Genomic DNA, 12571 nt, shown 5'->3' on the forward strand with positions numbered 1-12571 from the left:
TTCCTAGTGTATTTACTTTATTCTCTTTCTTTCCACTATTTGGCTTTGCAGAATTTGAGCCAGACTGCTTAAATTCACACCTTGACTCTATTACTCAAAAGCTAAATCCCATGGACAAGTGACTTAATCATTTTGTGCCTCAGTTACCTCATCTGTAAAAGGGGACAATAATAATGCCTACCTAGTTTGGTTGCCATGAGGTTTCAGGGAGTCACTACATGTACAGTGCTAAACAAAGCCCAACACACAGTAAGTACTTGATCAGTGTTAGCTATTTTTATTATCCAAACACCTGCCCCTTCTGGTTTCTCAGTGTTGGTCTGTGCTGCTGACATTGAGGGACTCAGTCTAAGCTCTGCTGCTGGTGAACTGTGGGCACAAGCATGCCCCACCCTGGGCTTTGGGTCCCTTGATTGCCCACCCCGGAGGGTGGGGACACAGTCTTTGGGGCCCTTTCGGCCTCCCATAGTAGATATTGCCTTCCCTTCAGTTGTTGTGCCTTGCTTTTCTATTTCCAGAGCCATTCAGAAGGGGAAGGCAGCAGCCGTTTGAAGCTCTTCCCTAGCCCTCCCGTGAATGGGGTGGGGCGGGACAGGACATGGGGAAAGGTCGCTAGACTGGAAGACAGGAGATGCCTATTTCGGGCCCTAGTTCTGTTTTGAGACTCTGGATAAGGCACCTCCTGTCTCTGATTTGGGCTTCTCCATTTATAAACTGGGGTGATTACCCCTCAGCTTTGTACCGCTCTCAAAATGAGCAAAGATGAAAAGATATGGAAAAGCATTTCACTGGCTGCCAGGTGCTACAGAAGGGCAAACTCCTGATTGTGTTGGGTGGTGTGAAGCCCCACCAGGCCAGGCACAGGGCATAGCACTGTGGAAATAGCCTGGGCCGCCTGTGGCTGCTTGGATGGGAGCAAATGCATGCTGGTGTTGCTGGTGATATGTGAGGTTGTGCTGCCTGTGGAGATGCGAGATGAGAGTTTTCAGTTTCTTTCCCCCCTTGCTCTCTGTTCTCCCTAATGGACACTTGGCCCGGGGTGACTCACACAGTAAACCATCAGCAATTGCTTCAGAAAGCTTGGAGTCCTCTCAAACATATGCTGACTTTTTGTTGTTCTATGTTTGGTTTGGAGGAGTGGGGCAGATCCCTGGGAGGCCATTAGCTGTGGGACCTGGAGTGAGCCCCTGCCCTTGGCGAGCCTTCGTGGTTGCATCTGTAAGGTGGGAGAAGGTGGGGTGAGGGTGAGAGCTGAGTGGGGGTACATGTTAACTGAATGCTAGTCCATGGATCAGAGCCAAGTTGGTGACACTAAAACCCTCTCAGGAGATTTTTAACCATACAAGTTTCCTGACCGCTGCTCTGGATTGGGTCTGTATTTTTTGTGAGCTTCTTAGATGCGTAGCCAGTACAGGGGGCCCGCTGGAGTAGGGGGGACCGGTATGTGATGGCTTACGGGCTCTGCATTCTCTACCCCCCGGTGCCCATCAGGGGTCTATGAATAGTATTAGCATTAGTAGAAGTGGTATTCGGTTATTAAGTTATGATTAGGGTCATCTCTGTGTGTGGTTGTTCAAGTTACCAGGTGACTGTCATTCTTTACAATGTGCATTTGGAGTTGGGGAATTTCTGTAAGCCTCAATAAGTAAATGGAGTCAACAAAATGGACAGGAAGACAAGCCGGAGGTGTCTTAGAATCATGAGCAGGAGGAAACCCGGCGTTCCGCCTGACTGACCCTCTTGGTTTTGTGGTGGAAAATAGCAGCATTTGTGCTGAACCCAGCTGAGTGAATCTATCCCAGTCATGCACACTGAAAATGGGTTCAATTCTGAGGACATTTGAGAAAAAAAAAAAAGCAGTGAGGATGGGATAGCTCTCCCTGATACCTGATCACTTTGAGAGCTTTTCTCTTGTTTCCAGATCCTTTTGTGACACGCCTGGCCCCTCAGCCACAGTCAAAAGGTGAGGAACAGGGCCTTACCCCAGAATCCTTCTTTGGAAATTCACCACCTTCCACGTCTACACCTGAGGTGTGGAAAACAGCCCTGTGCCAGGCGGTGCTTGGTGGTGGGAAATGGAATTTGTGGACCCCAACCCTGAGTTTGGAGGAAGTAAACGTCTTTGCCCCGCCCTGTTACCATCACAATCCGGTTTCCTAAAATGCAGGGCCCAGCTCCACTAACGTCCACTCAGAAATCACTTTCTCATCAAGCCAAGGACATTTCAGAGTTGCTGTGTTTTCTCTATCATTTCCTTCCCTCCTCCCCCACTTCACTTCCTGTTTTTTCTTCCTCTTTCTCCACCCCCACCCCATCTCTCCTGGCATGTCCCTTGTTGTCTGAGAACAGGAACAAAGCCTTGAGCCAGGGAGCGTTGATAATTGTGACTTCCTGAGGTGCCCTCTTGCTGCTGCCCCTGCTGCTGAGAGCCAGAACCAGCCCAGCCTCTGGGGGCCTGGGAGCCCCAGCTGGGAGCCTGGCAGGAAGTCTTGGACTTTAGACCCCTACTTCCCCCGCAAGCCCACCACCATCCCCCACCCCCATCAGAAAGAGAATCTAATAAAAATAATCTTTCATGCCCTTACCACAATTTCAGCTTTAAAGAACTGTCTCATGCATTTGAGCTGAGACATTGGAAAAAACAGACAACTCTAGTGTTTGCCCTAGTAACAAACTATATAGTTCAGTTGAGACAGCAAAAAGTAGATTTAGGAGACATGAGTTTATTTCTGCTTCTGCATTGTATCTCTTTTTGACTCTGTAGATCATCCTAGCTCTTGAAAGACTGGTTTCCTACCTCTTTGGAAAAATGGAATTAATGGTATCTCACTGGGATTTTTTGAGGACAAATTAATAAGAAAGTATATTTATACAATTCTCATGGTATGCCTGACAGATATTTGCTTAATAAGTGAGAGCTCCCCTCTATTTTCTATGATTTGGTTTTCTGCACAAAGGAGTGGCCATTCAAATGCACAGGAGCCAGGAAAAAAAAACCCTGCAATAAATGATACTCATGGAAAAAGAGTTCATGTCTGTTGCTGTGTTTCTCTGAAACATGGAGAGAAAGAGAGAGAGAGAGAGAGAGATCTGGGCCCACATATGCTTCTCACTGAAGAGCAGTACTCACTCCCCACTGTGTCACTGTGTTCATGGGTCATGGTATTTTATAACAATATTTTTCTAATGAGAAACAGGGAGAACCATCCCAACCACATGCCTGAGGTGGGCTGTTTTACTAATTTAGCTCCCAGGGGTGAAACTACAAAAACAGCAATCTGGAAAAAGTGCCACCTCCCTTTTTCAAAATCTGTTAAACAAAAAATAAAAAATAAAAAGACTTCCCATTCAAGGTCAATGACCACTTGTTTGAGAAGTCAGCCTGACCATGTGGCTGCATTTAAAAAATATGTCAAAGGCCAGAGAGTCAGAGACATGTTCCAATGTGGATTCAACTCCCAAACTGCTGAGTCCCTGAGTGAGGCTGCTTTCTTCTGTGAGCCTCAATCCCCTAATTATAAAATGAAAGAATTCGACAAGACTATCTCTTAGATGTCCTTCAGGCCTGATAATCTGTGATCTTGTGACTCTCTGCTCTCCTTAAAAAATACATTGTGACTAGTGGAGAATAGGAAATTGCTTCTCACAGTAACATGACTTGCATTCCCTTTTTAGCAGGGTACCACCATCTTAAGGACAGAAAAGCTACAGGACTCTAGGAGGCCACCGTCCTGATTTGGGAAGTCCAACTTACTTTGGCCAGACAGCAGCTAAGCTGGTTCATCCCATCAGCCTGGATTGGTGAAACTGAATCACAGGAGATATTTCCAGGTAAGAAACAATTGACTTTCGTTATAACGTGTAGCACACTGATAACCATCATTATACTGCAGGAAGTATGTCATATGCATGCTTATGTTATGAAAGACATGAAAGTATTAAGGAAAAGGTTCAAGGCTCTGGGTTCTATAGCTGTATTCTGAGTGGGATCTGTGCTATCTTGAGGCTTTTGAGAGTTAAGGAATGAAAGAGGGTAGCTGAGAATTACATGCAGGGGAAGAACAGAGTCGAGCTGTAGATCTAGGTTCCTTTTTCCTTGCAGAATCATTTAGTGTTCCTTTCTGCCCATGCTAGCCAACTAGATTTAGACAGTAGGAGGAGAGGTCCTTTGGTAGCCAATCTGAGATGGAATTTAGATCCCATGTCAGAGAACGGACTTGCATCCCACCTGCTACAACATCTTTAGAAACAAATTCAGTTCATGAAGTTTCATCCAAGAGCGCTTACAGCAGACAGGCTGCAGCTAACCATTCTCATCACCCGCTTTCCTGACCACCAACGCAATATCTGTGTCTGCTTATTGCTCGTCTCTCTCCCCTCCTCCCAGTCACTTATGGATCCTTTCCTTCTTATGTGCAAGGAATGTGGCCACATCTACTAGAATGTCTTCATTGGAGTTGCACCTGATGTAGGCTGACATTCCTCCCAGATGACTAAAGTTTGGTCAAGCATTCAGCTGCCTGGACTGTGGTATATTGACACATCTCTCTTACGCAGGCCCAGTGTAAGGAATCATGGTCAGAAGTCATGAAAAAAATGCCAACACACTGAGATGGCCACACATCTTCACTCTTGCACTAGTTTTTGGTGTTATCTTCTGCTATCCTGTCTTGAAGCTCTTTTTCAGCTAGATACCTTGACTTTTCTGAAAAACTAAAACCAGAAGCATTTCATGAAGCTAAGCATAGGACAGAAGGTAAGACCAGGTGATATCTAAAGCTTGTTTTGCATTCCCAGGATTGTCTTATCCCAGACTTGTTTCTTATGCCAGACTCTTATTCTTTGGGGAACATGTTTATCTCATGCCTGCTTCCTTTCTTCCTCTTGTGGTTTCTTTCTCTAGAGTGGTTTCTGAGCTATAGCATAATTCAGAGGAAGGAGAAAAGTTTTGCGACTTAGACACACATGACTTCAGATATCAGCTGTGCTCTGTGTTGGCTCAGTGATTTTGCTTAAATCACCATTTTAAATCCCCAAGCTTCTGTTTCCCCACCTGTAAGGTAGGGATAGTACACTCCATGTTATAAGCTGGTGTTGAGGATTAAGTGAGATCACGCATGAGCATGGTTTCTTGCTTACAGGAGACCTCAGTAAATACCAGCTCCTTTCCCTACCTACCCTTTTTTAGAGCTACTTAAATATAGCTTTGATCCCATATCTGGATTTCATTTGAGCCTTGTGCCTAAAATCTAGGACAGGCCTTGTCCACAAATACTGTTAAGCCCCAACGATTTAAAAAGGAGAGAAACTGTTAACAGCCTTTTTATTTCAGAGCTCTTCATCCATAGAAGCCTTTTCTCACCTGGACTTTAGCCAGATTGCCTCTCCAGCCTGGCCATTGGAAGGTTTTCTCTGCCATACCCAAAGTTAGAACTACTACTTTCCTAGCCCTTTGTCCCATGAGGTATTAGCCGAAAACTAATTCCCTCCCGGTGGCTTTTTGCCTTCAGACTAGCCTACATCCAAGACCAAGAGTAAGGGTCAATTGATTTGGGGCAGGTATCCTGGCCTGGCACTCAGCAAGACAGTCAGGGTCCAAGCACATGCTCATTCAGGGCTTTCTTCCTTGCCTGTTAGCTTTTCTAAGGCAGTCATTCACCCAGTCATCCATTCAGTCAATAGATGTTCATGGAACATGAACCATGCAGTGGGTGGCTCACGCTATCTTGGTGCTAGGGATACAGGACAGAACAAAACCAAGTTCCTGTTCTCAAGGAGCTTGCATTCAAGTAGGGTCAAGGGATCATCAACAAGTAGCAAACATGCATGTATTACATCAGGTAGTATTAGGTGCTATGAAAAAAATAAAGCAGAAAAAAATAAAGCTAAGTCAGAGAGCTAGAGAGTTGAGGGAAATGGGCATTACTGTTTTATATACAGTGCCAGGGAACACCTCTGGATAAGGCATTATTTGGGCAGCATCTGGAGAAAGTGAGGGAGCAAGGCTAGAAGGAAGAGCCAGAACTAAATCTCTGAGCAGGGAATGCGCTTGGGCTTTACCCAATCTCGAGTGACCAGTAGGATTGGAGCAGAAGGAATGAGGAGCCTGTGGAATGAAGCGAGGGCAGAAAGGACTTGGGTGTTTATGTTCTGGCTGGCTTTTCTGGAGATTCTTCTACCCTTCATTTCTCTTCCCCAGAGCTCTTTCCCAATGCAGTGTTAGTCATTCATTCAAAAATCTTTACTGGGCCCTAGCTACTGGGACTCTGTAGATTAATGAGTCTGGGCCCCATTCTTAGGACTCCATGGCCTGGTGCTATCAAGGTTTCTTGGGGAAGTTGCATCGATAAAGTAGGTTGATGTAAACAGTTGTCTTAATTTGATCATCATAGAGTCAATTTGCTAGAGTAGGAATTTTCCACTGGAACCTCCCACAGGTCACTTTTACCTGTTCTCTTGGAATTTACTTACATGATAGACTATTGGTCTTTCTCGCCTTCAGGGTAGAAGGAGGATCATTCATTCAGCAGATACATGAGTGCCTCTTCTATGTGAGTGCTGTACCAGGCACTGGGGATAAATGAGGACTAGGTCAGCCCCTGCAGTTGAGTTGCTTCTGGTTTTACCAGGAGACGCACTAATGGCTAGACAACACACTTTGATCAGTGTTGCATTAGGAATGGGTGTTTGGGGAGCTCAGAGGAGGAGTCCCTGACCCAGATTGAGGGGTGGAACCATGGAAGCTTCTTGGGAGCAGGTTGTCTGCACTCAGTCCTGGAGATGAGATGTAGCCAGGCAGGAACCAAGCAAGGAGGTCAAGATGCTTCAGGGAAGGGTGTTAGGAATTTCCAGGCCGGGAGATGGAGACACATAGGCAAGGACTGTGCCTCGGGGAATCCTGTGCACCTTCACCTCCCTCCTGAGACTGTGGAATGTGGAGAGGTGAGTCTGAGAGACCAAGGGACTCACTTAGAGAGGGAGGTGAGGGTATGAATCAGGGATTTTTCAGACCAAGCCAAGTGGTTTGAGTCTGTTTTGAGGACAGCTTAGAACTGCTCACAGTTTTTAAGCAAAAAATGGATGAGTTATTAGGATTGGAGTTTTAAGGGGCAAAGAGCCTAATTTTATTTGAAACTCCAGTTCCTTAAAATGCTTATTTTATACCTCTTTCATATATTATTATAAGATTATAGTTTCCTTGGCTGTAAAATAAGTTCACACAGATCAACTGAATGAGATGGCTGTGGGTGGCAGATGCATACAATGACCCTTCCCACCATTGGTGCTGCAGTGAATGCTAAACTTGTCATTTCATGCCCAGTCTTAGTACACAGATAGCTGTGAAATGGTTAGAACATAAGTTTTGTTTCTCTTAGAATTGGCTGGCAAAAACTTAAACTATTCTAGTAGAAATGATGGGATTTAGGTCTTGTTACATTTTCTTCCCATCAGAAAATGAATGAGTAATATCCATTCCTTAACCCTCTCTCCACTGAATACTAAAGTCAGAGTGTTCTTTTAGAAATTACAGACTCATTAAACAGGTAATATCTGAGTATCTACCAACGGTCACACCCTGTGTTGGGCCATGAACATCAGGACAAATCAGACAAGGTCAGCACCTCAAGGAGTTTCTAATCACGTGACAAAGACAAAAGCAGCCAACAGAGGAGCAGATGGCAGACAAGAACCCAGACATGAACAAAGTGATGTGGATGCAGAGGATGGAATGTGTTCTCTGCCCAGGAAAGTCAGGGAAGACTCCAAAAGGAGCCATATGATTTGGGCATTGAAGGATGAGTAGGAGTTGCGAGCTGGAAGAGAGATGCTCAGGTACAGAACTGCACTCTATAAATAAGGGCCAACATTCATTTCTCTGTCATGGGTGAGGAGGAAATAGCCAGCCTGCTCATCATGCTCAGATAATGCCTCAACTCTGCTTTTCAAAAATCCATTAGTAGCCACCTCCTCATCCTCCCACTTTGTTCCCAACAGCGACTAAAAAGAAGCAAATTGACTAATTTGAATTGATCTTTTCTCTGACCCTATGGAGGTGTTAGTGAGCAGAATAGGGTAAGGGGACCAAGAAAAGAAGTAGAAAGGAGGAGGAATTCATCTTCATCATCCAGAAACACTGATTTAACAGCATGGATTACACCATAGCTCTCTGGTGGTAAAATGCAGCTTTACAGAGACCTGAGTCTGCTTCTTCTAAGTGAAAACTGTATTTCCCCTGCTACCTTCCCTTTGGAACTCTTGGGGTGGAATATGTATATGTGTGTGTATATATATATCTATATATGCACACACACACACACACAGAGGGTTTTATGTATGTGTGTATGTACATATGCATGTACCTACGTGTGTGTATATATGGTTATATATGTGTGTGTGTATATATGTGTACATTATGTAGAATTTATTCTAGAACCTAGCTCAGAGCATGGTGCAGTTGACCTCCCATCACCCCTGCTGGCTGCAAGATGAATGGATGGGCTAGACTTAATCTTTCACCTGCACACTTCCCCAGTTGTGCCAAGATCTCTGCACCTCATGGTACTGGATGTTCACAAGCTCCAGGAGGTAGCCTGGGACCAGGTACAGAAGATGAGACTGAAGCTCGGGGAGGAAAGGGCTTGGCCAAAGCCCACAGCTGTGAGGACATCAGGATCCAAAGTCTTGTCTAATTGTCCCCTCTTTCACTGTTCATGCTGTGTATCACCCTCTCCACAAGCCGATGGGGCTTCAGGCAGACCAAGGAGGAAATTATGAAACTAAGCATTGTGTTTGGACTTGAATCTCACCTGGACTCCAAAATGCAGGACCGGGCAAGCAGTGAGGTCAGAGCAGCATATGTCTAGAAGCGCTCGGAAAGCTACATCTTACCCTTCGGGTGTCCACTCACATGCTTTCAGGGATGGGGAACTCACCACCTTACAAGGAAGCTGGTTCTAGTTCTAGAGACTGGGCAGCCATCCCTCCTTACAGAATCATCTCTAAACCTAACCATGCCTCAGTTCTAGTTGGCATAAACATCTCAACAGCGAGGGGCTTTGGGGTGGGTGCTTTGCTCTGATGGAGTCTTTTGGAGACAAGGGCAGCTCTGTCACATGCTCTTTACCAAAATGCATTTAGAATCACTTGCCCTCCTTACAGCCAGGGCTGTCTGGTTTCTTGTTCTTAGGGGCCCTATTTGTTCTTCCTAATGGGCTGGGCTGGGGACAAGACATATGACCTGGGGTTCTTCTCTTCTTCCTCTAAGGAGAAGTAGACCTCAACAAGTGCTTTCTCTGACCCCATTCTCTCCAAAACCCTGGCTGCACCCAGGGGGAGTGAGCATTCCCTTTTATATCAGGAGAAATTCAAAAGGATTGTTTAAAAAGAGAAAGAGAGAAGATGCTGGGAAGAGGGAGTGAAGAGAGAAGGGGGCAGTGTTCTTTTTAGAGGCAGCATCCTCTTGCTCCTGCTCCTGCACTGAGGCAGTTTCGAGCACACTCTCATCCTGGCCTGGGCTCTGTAGTCCTCCATGTCCTCAGAATCCACACCAAAGACTACCTCCCCAAGGAAGCCTGACTTGATAGCCCAGCTGGAAAGAGTTCCTTTCTCCCTCAAAACCCCACAGTGCTGCCCCTCTGTGGCACTTTCTTGGTACAACTAGGATGCAGATTTAAAAATAAATAGAGGGAGAGAGGGAGAAAACCAAAAAGTGACCATGATATCTGGGGTTAACTTGGATTCTAATCCAAACTGCCACTGAGCCACCAGTTAACCTTGGTCAGCCCTCCTCCCTTCATCATAACTATGAGGGAATTGGGCTTGATCATGCAGCTTCTTCCATCTCTGAATTTGTCTTTAAGATACCCAACTCCCAAAAGAGTCCTTGAGGGCTGTTGAATCCCACATGGCCTGGCAGGACCCTGGTGTGGAGTTTGCACTTAAATGACCACCAACAGGAAGCCTCGCTGGAGGGAGATAAATTACCTGTCACCTCTTCGTAGCAGGCAAGGCCTCTGTCAGCCCTCAACAGACAACAGCTGATCTGGCTCACAGAGTGAAAGGGGCTCAGTGTGTACCCTACCCTCCTGGCTGCAGGCCTTAATGAGGCAGCTACCAGCCCTGTGCTGAGAGCTCTGGCGCAGCTACAATGTTCAGTTCCTTGGTTTCAGTTCTCTCTCCTTCTTCCAACCCTGTCTTTGTTCCTGCTTTGGGTTGGAATCTAGGAGAACCGGCTTGGCAGGGGGTTTTGGCCTAGGCCTGGTGGCAAGCCTGCCTTTCTCTGTTTGGAGCTGTAAGCTGGCAGCACACTGGCCCCAGGATGGAGACTGCACTGACCCGGTAGTAGGCAGAGTCCGGGGGTTGGGGCCAGGTGCACACTGGCAGAGGAGTTATGAAGAATCGTGACTACTGAAACCAACTTGGCCAGTGTTTCCTCTAAGGACCCCACTTGGTCATCGGTGCTCCTCTTAGGACCTCCTTTCTCGTACCTCAGCTCTTTCCTGTCTCCAGACCCGAAGGCTTGACTATGCTGCAAATCAAGGAAGAAGGGGAACAGCCATCTATCAATTGTCTTCAGTTGCTATAATGTGTAATACGAGGAGCCTAGAAACTTGATGACATTTGCAGAGGCACACGTAGCTAGTTTCAGGACCCCCATAAAACAAATACTGTACATGTGAGTGGGCTTCAGGTAAGATTTGCTTTAATTGTGGTCTTGATATAATCCTTTGTAGTGCTGTGGTTAAGAGCCCAGGCTCTGGAGCCAGATGCTCTTGGGCAAGTTTTCAAACCTCTTCATAGGACAGTTTCCTCATCTCTAAAATGAGAAGACTAATAGCACCAACCTTGTAAGGGTTCTGGGATCACTACCTGAGTTAATACAGGCAAGCATTTGGAAAAGTGCCTGGGGCACTGTAAGGACTCTGTGATTGTTAGCAATTTTTATTTTGACTTAAAGCCTCGGTTGAATTTTCTATTAGAAGCAAGTGTCTGCCGTACAACGTAGGTTCAAACACTTGCTAACCATTTATGAAGCATCTCCTGGATGATTGAGTTGCAAAGCCGAGGCCAGCATCCTGACAGATATCAGGATGAACACCCGGCAGACATCCCTAGTGTGTGACACCATCTGTGCCCTTCAGACAACCAAGGGAAGGTCTTAGGAGTCCAGAGGCAGGAAGGTCCTCTGAGCGAGGAGTCCTCTCAGAGGGAGTGAGAGGCCTGGAGTCAGTGTGGAAGCAGGAGCCCGGGGGAGCCAGGGAAGGCTGGAGAGTTGACAAAGTGTGACGTGGGGAAGGATGTCATTGTGAATGGGATAGTGGGAAACCAGCCAAGGGGAGAGAGGAATTGTTCAACAAAGAGTTTTTGGTGCTAGTGTGAGCAGTAAGTTCTACTTGAAGCCTTTTCAGTGCAAATGCCTGCAGGCCTCAGGAGCAGATCCCTCCACTTTGCCCAGCCCTGGAGTCAGGAGGAGGGAGATGTAGAATGTTCAAGTGGTGGGTTCCCACCGTGAAGGACAGAGCAGGCCACCACTCTACGGCCGAGTGAGCACAGGCCTCTTCTGTGTGCAGCCTGAGGCAGGCTGGCCTCGTCCCCTTGAGGGACCTGACAAAGACTGGCTTGTTCTCCCCCGACATCAGGCCTCGCCCTCAGGATTGCTCTGTCCTTCTGGGGCAGGATTTCACACAGCGATAATCGAGCGAAACGGAAGAGAAGAATGGAGTGAAGATGGTCCCAGGCGTCACCATGCCAACCCTGGGCCTGCGGAGGGCGCCTGCCCTGTGTCCTGTCTGCACCTCCCAGTTTGCCCCAGGGACCTCCCAGTGGTAGAGCTGCTGGTATCGGTTCAGAAAGGCCAGCTGCCTCGTCACTGAGCCACCGAATGTTACAGTAACGTTCAGTAATAGCTGCAATAGGTAGGTTGACTGTTTTCTGCTTTTGCATTGCATTTAGCGATCTAGATTTTCTATTATAACAGATATTTCTGTGGAGAGTTGAACCTTGGAAATTTCATAAAGCTTATTTTTGGGGGGATCTGAGGGATCATTGGGTCTACCTCTGTGCGATCTCATTTGCAGGTGAAGAAACAGGCTGGGAGAGTGGAGGCAGTGTTGGTTGTAGAAAGAGTGAAGACTTCATAGCCATCTAGTCCAGCTCAAGGACTGAGATATTGTATGTGAAGCACTTAGTACAAAGCCCAGCCTGCAGTGGGGGCTCAGTAGGTCCTATCCCTAGTTACAATGTAAACTTTCATTTGTGCCAGTGGGACTAATCAAGGGGCCCACTTGTAAAACCAAATGCATACTAAACCAGTAGGAGAGGAACTCCGGATTTCGGGACCAATCCTAAAACAACCACTGGTTACTTGGGGGAGGCAGAAGAGAAGGGGATATGACACTGGGACTTCAGATCTTTAGTCAAGTGCAGTGGTTCTCAAACTTGAGGACACTGAGGATTCGATTAAAACGTAGACTTGCGTTCAGCAGTTCTGAGGTGGGGCTTGAGAGACTGCATTTGTAATAAGCTCCCAGGTGGGTGCCAGTCTCCAGACCATGCTCAGAGCAGTAAGAGC

At 46.6% G+C, this 12571-nt stretch overlaps 1 protein-coding gene across 4 annotated transcripts in view; it reads left to right on the top strand.

The window, feature by feature from the left end:
- The window catches only part of CYRIA (CYFIP related Rac1 interactor A), a 109879-nt gene that overhangs the window by 38203 nt on the left and 59105 nt on the right, over nucleotides 1-12571 (top strand). For 2 of the 4 annotated variants that reach the window (XM_031008145.3, XM_055378747.2), the window contains exon 2: nucleotides 3676-3831. The gene's annotated coding sequence lies outside the window, so the exon portion shown is untranslated. Of the gene's footprint in view, nucleotides 1-1921; nucleotides 1964-3675; nucleotides 3832-12571 lie in introns of all 4 variants that reach the window. The other 2 variants (XM_055378746.2, XM_055378744.2) reach the window with 2 other exon arrangements.

Source organism: Gorilla gorilla, chromosome 12 (assembly GCF_029281585.2).
Source record: "Gorilla gorilla gorilla isolate KB3781 chromosome 12, NHGRI_mGorGor1-v2.1_pri, whole genome shotgun sequence".
Lineage (NCBI taxonomy): Eukaryota > Metazoa > Chordata > Mammalia > Primates > Hominidae > Gorilla > Gorilla gorilla.